At 42.6% G+C, this 13,321-nt stretch overlaps 1 protein-coding gene across 2 annotated transcripts in view; it reads left to right on the forward strand.

The window, feature by feature from the left end:
- Nucleotides 1-13,321, forward strand: part of MID1 (midline 1) — a 318,999-nt gene that overhangs the window by 21,997 nt on the left and 283,681 nt on the right. The gene's annotated exons all lie outside the window — the stretch shown is intronic.

The following is a 13,321-nucleotide window of genomic DNA, read 5'->3' on the forward strand; positions in this document are numbered from 1 at the left end:
ACATAGAAGAGACATGGCACAAAGCACTAGGTGACACTACTTGCGATGATGCAATAATGACCATGCAGGGAAACAGGACTCCCTTGGCCAGATGCTCTCCTGTGCTAGAACTCCACTCAGTGTAGAAACCGGGGCCAAGAGAGCCATAAGGGATCCAGTTATGCCAGTAGAGGAGCGGCATAGCAGAGAACCATCTCTGGGACACCCCTTCCCTTTATGACCCCTCCAACACTGGGGGAAGGAAGTGCTCAGGTAAAGGACCTAGTTTCAGCACACTTGCAACGCCCATGAGTTTGCCTCCAACAGGATAATTCTCTGTTGGGCATTTCTGGATGGATTATATCTCCTTTGTGCCACCTGGTTGGTGCAAAGATGAGTAGCTGCATAGGGAATCTGGCCTTCTCTGTACATTTCAGGTCTGAAAGAGCTCTCTAGTTTGAATTTGCTTTGACTTAGCTCTTGAGTTTGACACTATACCCACTTGTCAATAGCGAAGCACCTCAGCCAGCCAGCTAACACTCTGATGTAGGCCTGTAACAATTCCTCCTCCTCCATCTCTGCCTAAATGGCAAATTCAGAGCTTGTTGTTCACCTTTCTATACACTCAGTTGCCACTATCTAGTATGAAAAACAACAACAAACTGCTCTTCTCTTCTGCATTCAAAGGAAGTGTAAAGAGGTTAGCCGGGGCTTGTCCCTTTCTGGGGCGGCGGGGAGCCACACCACCTCGCTGTTGATGTCTTGGGGGAATTAGTCTGACCTTGGGAGTCTCCCTCGGTGGCGCTTGCGGCAACTGAAATAAACACAGTAAGCCTGGGCCCTAGGTCCGGGTAGGGCAACAGTGAGTCAGGTGCTCAGGCCCTCAGGCAGGGCTGAGCAGTAGCAATGCAAACAGTAGCAATGAGCCCAGGCCTCCAAAGGGCTAGGAGAGGGGGAGACTGCCACCCACAAGTTGGGTGTCAGGGGGGACGCAGGCCCTCCCACTCCACTGCGTCCCAGCCTGGGGCCCTAGCAGCGGCAGAAGACCTGCTGGTGAGTCAGTGGGGATCCTGGCCGCAACACACTGACATGGGCTCTGGCAGTGCTGCAGCCAAACTAGGGTCGGCTGCCCCCAGGCTACTTCCAGACTCCCCCTCTTGTGGTACTTGAGTCACAGTGATGCCCTCCGGGGGGGTCCAGCACCATGGGTTCCTCGGGGTAGTTGGCGAGAGGCAGATCTGGCATCTCCTCCGGGTAGTGGGCGAGGGGCAGGTCAGGCCAGTCCTTGGGCGCACCTAGAGCGGCACGGCTTCCCAGTCGCGGGCTAGGCCGGAGGCGTCTGGCCTCCCCGGCGTCTGTCTCTCCAGTGACTGCTGAGGTCGAGCCTCTGTACTTCCGGGGCACTGCCTGATCCGCTGAGGGGCAGGCTCAGAGCTCCCTAGCTCCATCTAATCTGGTGTCCAGAAGGGGTCGTCCCTCTCTGGGGCGGCGGGGAGCCACACCGCCTCCCCACAGGAATCAATAACATTATCACTGTAGTGAAAGACACCCAGTTACAGTTCAAACGTTACCACCGCCCAATAGCCATAACATAGATGGCAAACTCTTCTGAGATTACAGCATTCTGATATTTCCTGTGAAAAATAATCTTTCATTAGGTTTATGTTGCTAGTGATACGAGGAAGTCTATGCTTCCTGTTGATGGTTAATGAAAACTGACATATGCAATACAGGATACCAAAGTTTGAGTTCATAAACAAATTCATTTCCTGCTTTACCATCTATTCTTAAGATGATAATAGAATCACAGAATCATAGAACATTAGAGTCGGAAGAGACCTCAGGAGGTCATCTAATCCAATCCCCTTCTCAAAGCAGGACCAACCCCAACTAAATCATCCCAGCCAAGGCTTTGTCAAGCCAGGCCTTAAAAACGTCTAAGGATGGATATTCCATCACTTTTCTAAGTAAGTGCTTCACCACCCTCCTAGTGAAATAGTTTTTCCTAATATCCAACCTAGACCTCCTGCGCTGCAACTTGAGACTATTGCTTCTTGCTCTGTCATCTGCCACAACTGAGAACAGCCTAGCTCCATCCTCTTTGGAACACCCTCCTTCAGGTAGTTGAAGGCTGCTATCAAATCCCTCCTCACTCTCCTCTTCTTCAGACTAAATAAGCCCAGTTCCCTCAGCCTCTCCTTATAAGTCATGTGCCCCAGTCCCCTAATCATTTTTGTTGCCCTCCGCTGGACTCCCTCCAATTTGTCCACATCCTTTCTGTAGTGGGAGGCCCAAAACTTTACGCAGTACTCCAGATGTGGCCTCACCAGTGCCGAATAGAGGGGAATAATCACTTCACTCGATCTGCTGGCAATGCTCTTAATAATACAGCCCAATATGCCATTAGCCTTCTTAGCTACAAGGGCACACTGCTGATTTATATCTAACTTTTCGTCCTCTGTAATCCCCAGATCCTTTTCTGCAGAACTGCTGCTTAGCCAGTCAGTCCCTAGCCTGTAGCGGTGCATGAGATTCGTTCGTCATAAGTGCAGGACTCTGCACTTGTCCTTGTTGAACCTCATCAGATTTCTTTGGCCCAATCCTCCAATTTGTCTAGGTCACTCTGGACCATGTCCCTACCTTCCAGTGTTTCTACCTCTCCCCCGAGTTTAGTGTCATCTGCGAACTTGCCGAGGGGGCAATCCATCCCATCATCCAGATCATTAATGAAAATATTGAACAAAACCGGCCCAGGACCCACTCCTGGGGTACTCCGCTTGATACCGGCTGCCAGCTAGACATCAAGCCATTGATCACTACCCGTTGAGCCTGATAATCTAGCCAGCTTTCTGTCCACCTTATAGTCCATTCAATCCATACCTTTTTAACTTGCTGGCAAGAATACTGTGGGAAACCATATCAAAAGCTTTGCTAAAGTCGAGGTATATTACGTTCACTGCTTTCCCCATATCCATAGAGCCAGCTCTCTCATCATAGAAGGCAATCAGGTTGGTCAGGCATGACTTGCCCTTGGTGAATCCATGTTGACTGTTCCTGATCACCTTCCTCTTCTCCAGTTGCTTCAAAATAGATTCCTTGAGGACCTGTTCCATGATTTTTCCAGGGACTGAGGTGAGGCTGACCAGTCTGTAATTACCTGGATTCTCCTTCTTCCCTTTTTTAAAGATGGGCACTATATGTGCTTTTTCCAATCATTTGGGACCTCTCCCAATTGCCACGAGTTTTCAAAAATAATGGCCAATGGCTCTGCAATCACATCAGCCAACTCCTTCAGCACCCTTGGATGCATTGCATCTGGCCCCACGGACTTGTGCATGTCCAGCTTTTCTAAATAGTCCTTAACCTGTTCTTTCACTACTGAGGGCTGCTCACCTCCTCCCCATACTGTGCTGCCCAGTGCAGCAGTCTGGGAGCTGACCTTGTCCGTGAAGACCGAGGCAAAAAAAGCATTGAGTACTTCAGCTTTTTCCACATAATCTGTCACTAGGTTGCCTCCCCCATTCAGTAAGGGTCCCACTTTCTCTGACCTTCTTGTTGCTAACTTACTTGTAGAAACCCTTCTTGTTACCCTTCACATCCCTTGCTAGCTGCAACTTAATATTGAAATACTCCAAGGATTAAGAGAGTTGCCCACTGCTGCTTATATTAACAGCTGCAGATAAAGGTTTTCAGTGGTGTTATTCCAGTTCATCCTTGGGAGAAAATAAATCGTTCATGGTGGAGGTATATGGTTAAGTGCTAATACATTAACCAGGTATTGAAAGCAGGCTGAGGATTATGAGAAAATGGCCAGATAAACAGTTAACTGTTCCATAAACATGTAGATCCACAATCTGCCATGAATGCACACATGGATTCCCTCTGAAATCAAAGGGAGTTGTCCCTAAAAATTGATTTATGATTTCATATAAAATTGACAACTTATATGTAAAAAAAATCCCATGTGAACTTACAAAATGTGTTGAATAACATAAGTACCGTTTTCAATTTTAAAATTCCAGCCTCAGCAATTTTATTTCTTCAAGTGCCAATTTATTTCCTCTTTCACAGACATACTTTCTTTAATTCCTCCTATATTAAATGAATAGTGCAGGGCTTTAAAAACCTATGATTAAAATCCTCTCCGAATTAGTTTCCTGGCATGGTTTTTATTTAAATTGTAGAGGAATTTTTAATGATTCTTCCACAGAGAAAAGTTTATTACTAATGCATTTTCTTTGTACCTTGTATATCGGTCCAGCATTCTCTTCATTTACATAATTAACTTATATTTTTATTGTGTCTTCTCAAGATAGTTTTGTAAGTCTTGTGTCTTTTTTTAATACAAACAACATTTTAGTTTATCTATTAAATAATGCAAACATTCTGTTTTTTTTTTAACCAATTGAAATTAAAACAACCTGATGGCCAGATCTTCTAAAAAGCAAAACATATCTGCTTGTTTAGGACCTGAATGTTTATACAGGGCAGTTTTATATTACCATTTCTCTACAGGGAATGCATGTTGATAGATGGAAATTGGGAAGATAGTACTCAGCAAAGTCCTATGGCTTATATTATACAGGAGATCAGATTAGATGACCACAGTGGTTCCTTCTGCCTTTATAATCTATAATCAATTAACCTTGGGTCACATTAGAGCAGTGTCATCTAGTCGTTATCTCAGCTGTTAAGGCCATTGCAAATATGCCTATCTATCTTGGACTTACCATTCCCATTCTATCCGAGTGCCTCACAGTGGAAGGGAGCTATGAGAGAAGACATCTCCATGAAGTTTCCCCCATCATCCTATTGGGGAATAGGAGTTTTCTCCTGTGGAATAGGCTACAGCACCATTGGAGCAGAGATATCAAAAACTCCCTTTGCCATTAGGACATGATGCTTCTTGAAGAAGAAAACACAGGTTTAGCCATGTAGTTCACTGTTGTTACCCATGTCTTCCCTTTCCTCTTTTTGACCATATTGTGTGTTGCTATCACTCATGTTATAATATTGTTTCTATTATCATACAACTAAGATGATAAATTCTTCAAGGCAGGGACTGTGTATTTCATTTGTCCGTTCCTAGCTAACTTGTGGCCTGGCATAAATAGTCATGATGATAATATTTTGATTTTTCACTTTCTCCCTCTATTGATACTTTTGGGTAAGAGTGTTGTTCATCTAGCAGATGGCACTGTTTGTTTCATTGTTGACTTCAGCCACTCCTGCTGTGCTTTTTGGAAAGGAAAAGACTCAGCAGGAAGAGCTTTTTGTTACAGGAGCCAATTGCTCCATGCAGGTGTGTGTGTATGTGTCTCTTGCGGACTGAGAACAAAGAGTCTTAATTTTTCAACCAGACAGCAATAATCTGAAATGGGCTGAACTGGAAAGTCCTTGGGGAGGAAAGGAGAAAATCATTTTGTAAGGGCTTATCCTCCAGTTCTGTAATCAATGAGCATATTGCCTGCAGAACTGGGACCATAGTGATTTGAGAAACAAAACATTTTGACAGTATTTATTAATGTATTTCATGGAAGGGTTTTGAGAAATCTTCCCTCCGTAATCTGAAGTATAGTAAATTACAGCGTTGGATAGATTTTACAGACCAATCACTTTGAAAGGGTGTTGAATAAACAGCTGCAAATAAATACCTGGCTTATTTTGGATTGGGTGGGAAGAAAATTAATAGCTTGACACAATTAGTATTTAGAGTTGAGCCATCTGTATAATTAAAATGAGACACTCAACAGAAACGCCTTTCCTTATAATATTTTGATTGAAATTCACTTTGTACAAGGGGCCAACCCTAGTCCTGGGCACAATATATGTCTCTATTAACCACTGTGTTTCACCTTTTCTGAATGTTTCAGCAATATCAAGGTAATTAATGGCAATGGAGCATCTAATGGATACCTTGCTATATATCACTCAACTGCATAGGGGGAACAACAATGAAATCCTTGGTCACATATACAAAATAGTCTCTGCTGCTGGCATTTCTTTTACCTATATGTGATTGAAATATGTGTTATAAATGGCTGATAAATCTAGTCTGGTCTGAAAGAAAAAATTATCAGAACAGCTTATTGTATGTAATTGAGAAGAAATGATGGTTTTATGGCTAAGGTGCTCGACTGGGGTTACGGAAATATAGGTTCAGTTCTTGGCTGTGGCTCAGGCTGTGTGTGACTTTGGCAAGTCAGTTGGGCCTAAATGTTCAGAAGTGACTAATGATTTTGGGTGCCTCAATTTTTGGGTGTCCTGCTTGAAAATCTTGAGACCGATTTTCAGAAAGTGCTGAGCACCTGCCTTCTGAAAATCAGTCCTCTGTCAGGCATTTTAAATTGGGCACCCAAAAATGGTAGCTCCCCAAATCCCTAGTGACATTTGAAACTGTTGGCCTAAATTTCTCTGTGCTGCAGTTTCTCATCTGTAAAATGGGAAAGAGAATACTTTCTTTCTTCGACCCTTTGCCTGTCTTTTCTATTTGTATTGTGAGCTCTTTGCAACAGGAACTGTTTTTTACTACATGTATGCTGTAGCTACTAGCACAATAGGGGCCTGATACCAGTTGGTGCCTCTGGGTGTACTGAAACAATATTATGTTTCAGTTCATTGTTAATTATTATTATTATGGCTCTTGGAGCACAAATTTTGGCTGATAGAATAAGCTTATGATCCTTGAATGTTCACATTATTTAGATTATCTAGATTACATGTTTATATCATCTGTGCATATAAAACATATAATTAGGGAATGTTTGAATCTGTAAAATAGGTTTTATTAGGAAACTGAAAACCAAAGGTATATTTTATACTGTACTTTATGCAACAATAAACTGTTAACAGCTCAGCTTTTATAAAGGATTAGAAAAGAATTCAAACAGGCGTGATAAATTGTATGTTGAAAAAAAGAATACCCCATTAAAAATACAGACTCCTTATAGTTTAATGTCCATTGAATTTCTAAAACTTGAATTAAGGATCAGGTGACATTTTAATTCTGAACAATTTTGGGGGAGCATACATAGTTACTTAAGGCTAAAAGTTAGCAAGCAAGCTGGGTGAATTTTCATTTTCTAAAAATAAAAAATCTCTCCTGCTAATTAAAGAACTCTGTAAATTAATTTTTCATGCTGTGTAAGTGTATAATCTTGATGGTTTGGGACACTCTATTTAAAAGTTAAACCATTAAAAAAATTTACTGTTTTTCTTTGGCAAAGGGTTTTTTCTGTAGTCTTGAATAAAACTCAGGTTAATGTGTCTGCTTCAGTTAACAGTAATGAATACAATTTATGCTAAAAAAAGTCTGTACTAACATAATCAGTGACAATACAATTGTGGAAATTGTGTGTGTTAGTGTAGCTTGGGTATTGCTATTGCAGTGCCAGCACACACAAAATTGTTTGAACCTCACAAAAATGTGTCTGTTTTTGGGTTTTCTCTTATGGATGCTATTTTTTTTTTTACTATATATTTAGAATAATCAGGGCACCCCACCACTGTATTATGTTGATGGAAAGATAGGTCAGAATTTAGGTCTATCCTTTTTTTGTAGCCACAATGTGGTCAAAACATATTGATTTTTGTAGCTATAGTTGACATTTCCACTTTGGTCTCACTAAAAATAGCTTTCAAAAATGATAATTTCACATTTCTCACACACTTGGGGGCCTGATCTTACAGCCCTGGTGGACCCAAAACTCACAGTGAATTCATTGGGAGTCTTAAGTGTGCAAAGAATTTCTCCGAAATAAGAAATAATAAAATCAACATGTTCCATGGTAGTTCTACCAGCTTTACTGTTCAAGGGGGAAAATAAAATCCGAGAAATTCTTAAGTGAGATTTCATCTATTAGTAGCAGCAATGTGATTAATTGTAGCTCTTTGGAAGCTGTAGTATCCCTTACCAGTAAAAAATAAGAGAGGACTCAGTTTTAATAGCTATGACACTTTAGCTAACATTTATATGATTTGCCTCCCTTTTCTTGGGCTTATGGGCAGGCAAAATCCCAATGCAGTTTGAAACCAATAGAATAGCCAGCAATAGGCCAGTGTTCAGAGAAACTGCACACCTACAGCTCCCACTGTCCATTGCCTCTGAAAATCCAACCAGATGTTGTTTGGACATGAATAGGGCCCTACCAAATTCACAGCCATGAAAAACGCGTCACAGCCTGTGAAATCTGGTCTTTTGTGTGCTTTTACCCTATACTATACAGATTTCACAGAGGAGACCAGTGTTTCTCAAATTAGGGATCCTGATCAAAAAGGGTGTTGCAGGGTGGGTCACAAGGTTATTTTAAATTTGTTAGTCTCTAAGGTGCCACAAGTACTCTTGTTCTTCTTTTTAAGGTTATTTTAGGGGGGGTTGCAGTATTGTCACCCTTACTTCTGCGCTGCCTTCAGACCTGGGTGGCTAGCGACTGGTGGCTGTTGGCCGGGAGTCGAGGTCTGAAGGCAGAGCAGCCGCCAGCAACAGCACAGAAGTAAGGGTGGCAATACCATACCATGCCATCTTTACTTCTGCGCTGCTCCTGGTGGCAGCTCTGCCTTCAGAGCTGGACTCCCGGCCAGCCACTGCTGCTCTCCAGCTGCCGAGCTCTGAAGGCAGTGCACCAGCAGCAGTGCAGAAGTAAGGGTGGCAGTACTGCAACCCCTGTACAATAACCTGCGAGCACCCCAGGATCCCTACAATTACACCATTGTGAAATTTTAGATTTAAATAGCTGAAATCATGAAATTTACAATTTTTAAAATCCTATAACCGTGAAATTGACCATAATGGACCATGAATTTGGTAGGGCCCTAGACATGAGCTTGCTTCTCTTGACTTCAGATGGAGCAGAAAATGAGTGTTCAGAAGGAAGTAAGGCAGTGATTTCAATTGAGATGGACTGAGTATTAAAATTGAGTAAGGATCTCTGAATTGGACTCTAGAGAAAACTAACTTAATTTGTGTACTTCCCTCACAACAGAGTACAATTCCTATTGCAGTAAAATAGTGCTAAATCACGGAGCTATTGTAAGCTTGCTATACATCAGAGAAAATTATTTCTTCACTGCAAGCTTCCTCGTCTGCTTTTTGTTTGTTTGTTTGACTCTTCTTGTGAGTCTCTATTACTCATGTTTAAGGCCCGTGTCACACATTTAAGCCTGGCAGATTGAGAGCTATGTGACTAATGTGGAATTCAGATTCACAAACTAACCATGCCTTCACATGCAAACTGTGCATAGCAAACATACTTTGCTTTGTACATTTTTGCATAGAAACTATGCAGAACTACAGAACTAAACGTACTACAGAACTAAAAAATATAAGGCAGAGGCCGGTATCTGGTATAAGTTACAAAAAGCAGTTTTGAAAAGACATTGTTTGATAAAAGAAATTAAAGCAGTGAGTCATCAGAATAACGAAGGCAAAGAAAAATAAAGGGGCTTAGGGAAGGGAGCCAAGCTGAAGATAGGGTCCCTGATTCTGCAACTAATTTTGCATGTACGGATCCTTTTGTCCACACAGAGTCCCACTGACTTCAGTAGAATTCTGTATAAGTGTGGGGGTTTGCCCAGATGGTTTCAGCTACAGTACTGGGGCCTTGGTTTAAGACAAGAGAGGGTAAGTGACGTTGAGGTGGTGGAAGGGTGTTCCACACGGCAGCAGTTGCAGAGGAGAACATTCTTGCAGCAGCAGAGATAAGTTATGTGATGGGACAGAGAGGTGGAGGGAATTAGGAAGGGGAAAGGTCTGTAAGGTAGGCTGGAGCAAATACACAGAGGGATATTAAGGATTGTATTCAGAAATGAGCAGGGAGCCAGGTAGGTGTTTGTGGAGGTGATGTGGTTGGGTTTCTTTGTGTGGGTGAAAAGGAGGAAATACTGGATTCAGGAGAGCTGGATCTTCGAGAAACGGTATATTAAAAAAAAGTCACTTGGGTAATTTAATTATACTGTTTAGGGCTTGGTCACCAATGGGACAGATCTCTCTCTCGCTCTCTCTTTTCAAAAGGCAAAATGTTGTAGCATACTTTTTTTCTTTTTGACAATTAGTGTTCTATGTAATGTTTTGTGGCTAAGAGAGAGAGATCTCTGGCTGACTGTATCCTCAAGGGAAGACACTGGAGATTATACCCATACTCTCCCTTATGCTAACATGAGTAGGGTGGAGCAAAACCTGGTGAAAACAGGCTGTGGAGAATAGAGGTTCTATAGCATATTCTTTCTTCCCTTTATTCTGCTCCCATAGAAAACTCCCCCCATTAAATCCAGAGCTCTGAGATTTGTGAAGGGTCATAACTGCATGGGGAAGGGTAGGACTGGGAGGATGGTCAAGTTCAGCCACATTACCCCTACCAGAATTTTCCCAGTTCATGGATGTTTTGGAGCAGCTAGTGAGACTGTCATGAAGCTTGCCTGGAGGTAGCTGTGCTGCTGTGGGGAGAGGGAGCCCAGGAAATAGTGTGATGGAACTAGTTCATCAAGCCAATTCGATTTCTTCAACAGATTTCTGGTTTTGTGGGCCTCACCCCAATCAGTTCATCACACGCGGGCAAACTCCATTTTCCTGATGGAACAATTGGAAGGAAACTCTACAAGTTGAAACTCAGTGTTCTGATTGGGTTTTCTTGATGTACACTTCATCGGGTCTGCAAATATTATTTGAACAGGAGATGGTAGACCTATTTATTGTTGATTTGGGCCAGGGCCGTCCTTACCCATATGCAAAGTACGCAGCTGCGTAGGGCACCAGGAAATTTGGGGCACCACATTTCCTGGTGCCCTGCGCAGCAGTGTGCTGCTCCAGCCCCTGCCCCGCCTCTTCCCACCCCTGTTCCACCCCAGCCCCAGTCATGCCGCCCAGGGCTGGCTCCAGGGTTTTGGCCGCCCCAAGCAGCCCAAAAAAAAAGCTGCGATCATGATCTGCAGTGGCAATTTGGTGGGAGCTCCTTCGCTCCGAGCGGGAGTGAAGGACCGTCTGCCGAATTGCCGCCGAATAGCTGGACCTGCCGCCCTTCTCCAGAGCGGCCGCACCAACCACCTGCTTGCTAGGCTGGTGCCTGGAGCCGGCCCTGACGCCGCCGGTGAGTGCTGTGGGGTGGTTCCCCCCTGCTCCCCAAGCCAGTCTTCCCCACCCTCCCATGGAGGCCTGGAGCCCCCTGCAGCCTTCCCCGCGGTGGGGCTGCGTAGGGCCCCAGAATAGCTAGGGACGGCTCTGATTTGGGCTGTCATTTCCCTTGTGTTGTTCTAAGGATATAGCTGCACTTTTCTTTATGAAGGTTGCTTAAGTAAGAACCCAAACTGTGCCCCCGAAGCAAGCATTAAGAGTGGTGCAGCTGCATATTAGGGCTGCAATGCTCTCATTATCCAAAATAAATTATTCTCCTTTTTATTCATGGGGGTTTCTCTCACATTGTCAGCCTTTTCCTGCCCCTTTCTATTATAGTTTTCCCCCTGGATGAATGCTTGACCACTGATAATGAAAAAATGTTATATTTAGAGAAAAGTTTACCTGAATAACAAGAGTGTGAGAGACAGAGCTGATGGCATCTCTTGCACTGTGATGTTTAGAAGAGTATCATACTCAAATATCTGTATCTGTTAACTTGAAAATATTGGTAACTTATTTCAGAAGAAAGAAAAAGTAATCCATCTGTTGTCAATTGTCATATCTAAGAGATAATATCAGTCCAGTACAGATTTGCCATAAGATAATTGGTTCCTGCTCCTGCATAAATGGAAAATAAATGTCAAAGTGAAGCTGAGACGTTTATTTTCAAAGCATAAGGCATGGGTCCTTTGAAAATATTTTAGTTTAATTACTTAAAAGGGTAATGTGATACTAGTACCTATGAGGCAAAAAATGGCTTTGTTGGCAATTTAATGCTGAAGCAAAGCTTGAAGTGTTTGTTAACATTATTCTTTAAAAGTTATTCTTTGCTAAAGCTGGTTGATAAATAGAAATTTCCATCTGGTGAGAAATTCTGAGATTTTAAAATTTTGGTTCATCCCAAATCAAAGTTGCAATCTCGGAAAAAAAATTATGAAACAAAATATTCCAACATACTTTGTTTTGACTTTATCGTTTCGACTATTGTGTTATATTTATAATGTAAGAGTTAAAACATGCTGACACTTATATTATATTCTATATCAGAGTTGAAATGATAAAGTTGAACTGAAGTGTTTCGACTTTATCCAAATGAAACGTCGACAAAAGCAATATGCTCCCGCAAAAGTATTCCACTGGAAATGACCTGTGCTGTTCATTGCCTGTATACTCAAGTGTCATGAACCCCTATTTCTATTATACAAGACAGTGGTCAATCAAGGAAATCCAGGCCTACACAGACCTGTGCCAGGGGCAACATAATAAACAAGTAGCAATGTTTTCCCATCCACGTGAGGATTTGAAATTAGGAATAATGGTTGGTTATGCAGAAAACTGACTGGGTGACCCACATTCTTCTTCTTCTTCGAAATAAAGCTGGCATAGACTTCCAACAGATTTTGTCTCCCATCTTGATGTCCAAGTACTGTACCCTCTTTCATCAGCAATAACTATGATATTGGGCCAAATATGCCCCTCTGTGCAATGCAAAGGAGAGTGAAAATAGAGGGGACAAAACAGCAGATGGAATAAAGGCTAGATTTGGATGGTGTGTTTTGGGGACGTATTGAGTTGAAGTGGGGAACAACTGTATAGCGACTGTTCTACACAGCACACCTCCCTCAACAGCTAATTTCTCAGTGGAAATTAATGCTGCCTGTTGTAGCATTAACTAGTCCTCAAACTTCTGTTTCCTTTGGAGAGAGGAGATGGTGCATAGCCGTAGTGGGGGAGTCATTGGTCAAACGGCTCTGAGAGCGGTCAGAGTAGACCAAGGAGCACTGAGTGTGAAGAGGTTAGTGCTCTGGATGACACAGGTTCCGTGGAGTTGGAGCCAATTTCCCTCATGAGCTCTACTCAAATGGCATTCCCCTAGCTCTTTCATGTGACTGTTGACCACTCCCTTAGAGGGGAGCATGCTTCATTTTTCCTCCCTATTTCACACAGGAGACTTTATATTTACATTAGTTTTTGTCCCCTCCTGCAGGTTTTTTCAGCAGGTAGGGAAAATGTGTCCCATGGTCACTCACGGGCTATGGTGATGAAGGTATTGTAAGTCGTTTGGTAAGAGAGAGTCTCTTTCTCGCAGATGCACTTTAGATGAGGGTTCTCGAAAATAAATGAATGTTTTTTTTTTAATAACATAAAAGGTAAGGGTATAGAACTATGTTTACAACATATAGTACACATTTATAGACAATACATTGTAGTTTTCTGAAACATCATTATTGCTAG

Source organism: Chrysemys picta, chromosome 1, assembly GCF_011386835.1.
Source record: "Chrysemys picta bellii isolate R12L10 chromosome 1, ASM1138683v2, whole genome shotgun sequence".
Classification (NCBI taxonomy): Eukaryota; Metazoa; Chordata; order Testudines; family Emydidae; genus Chrysemys; species Chrysemys picta.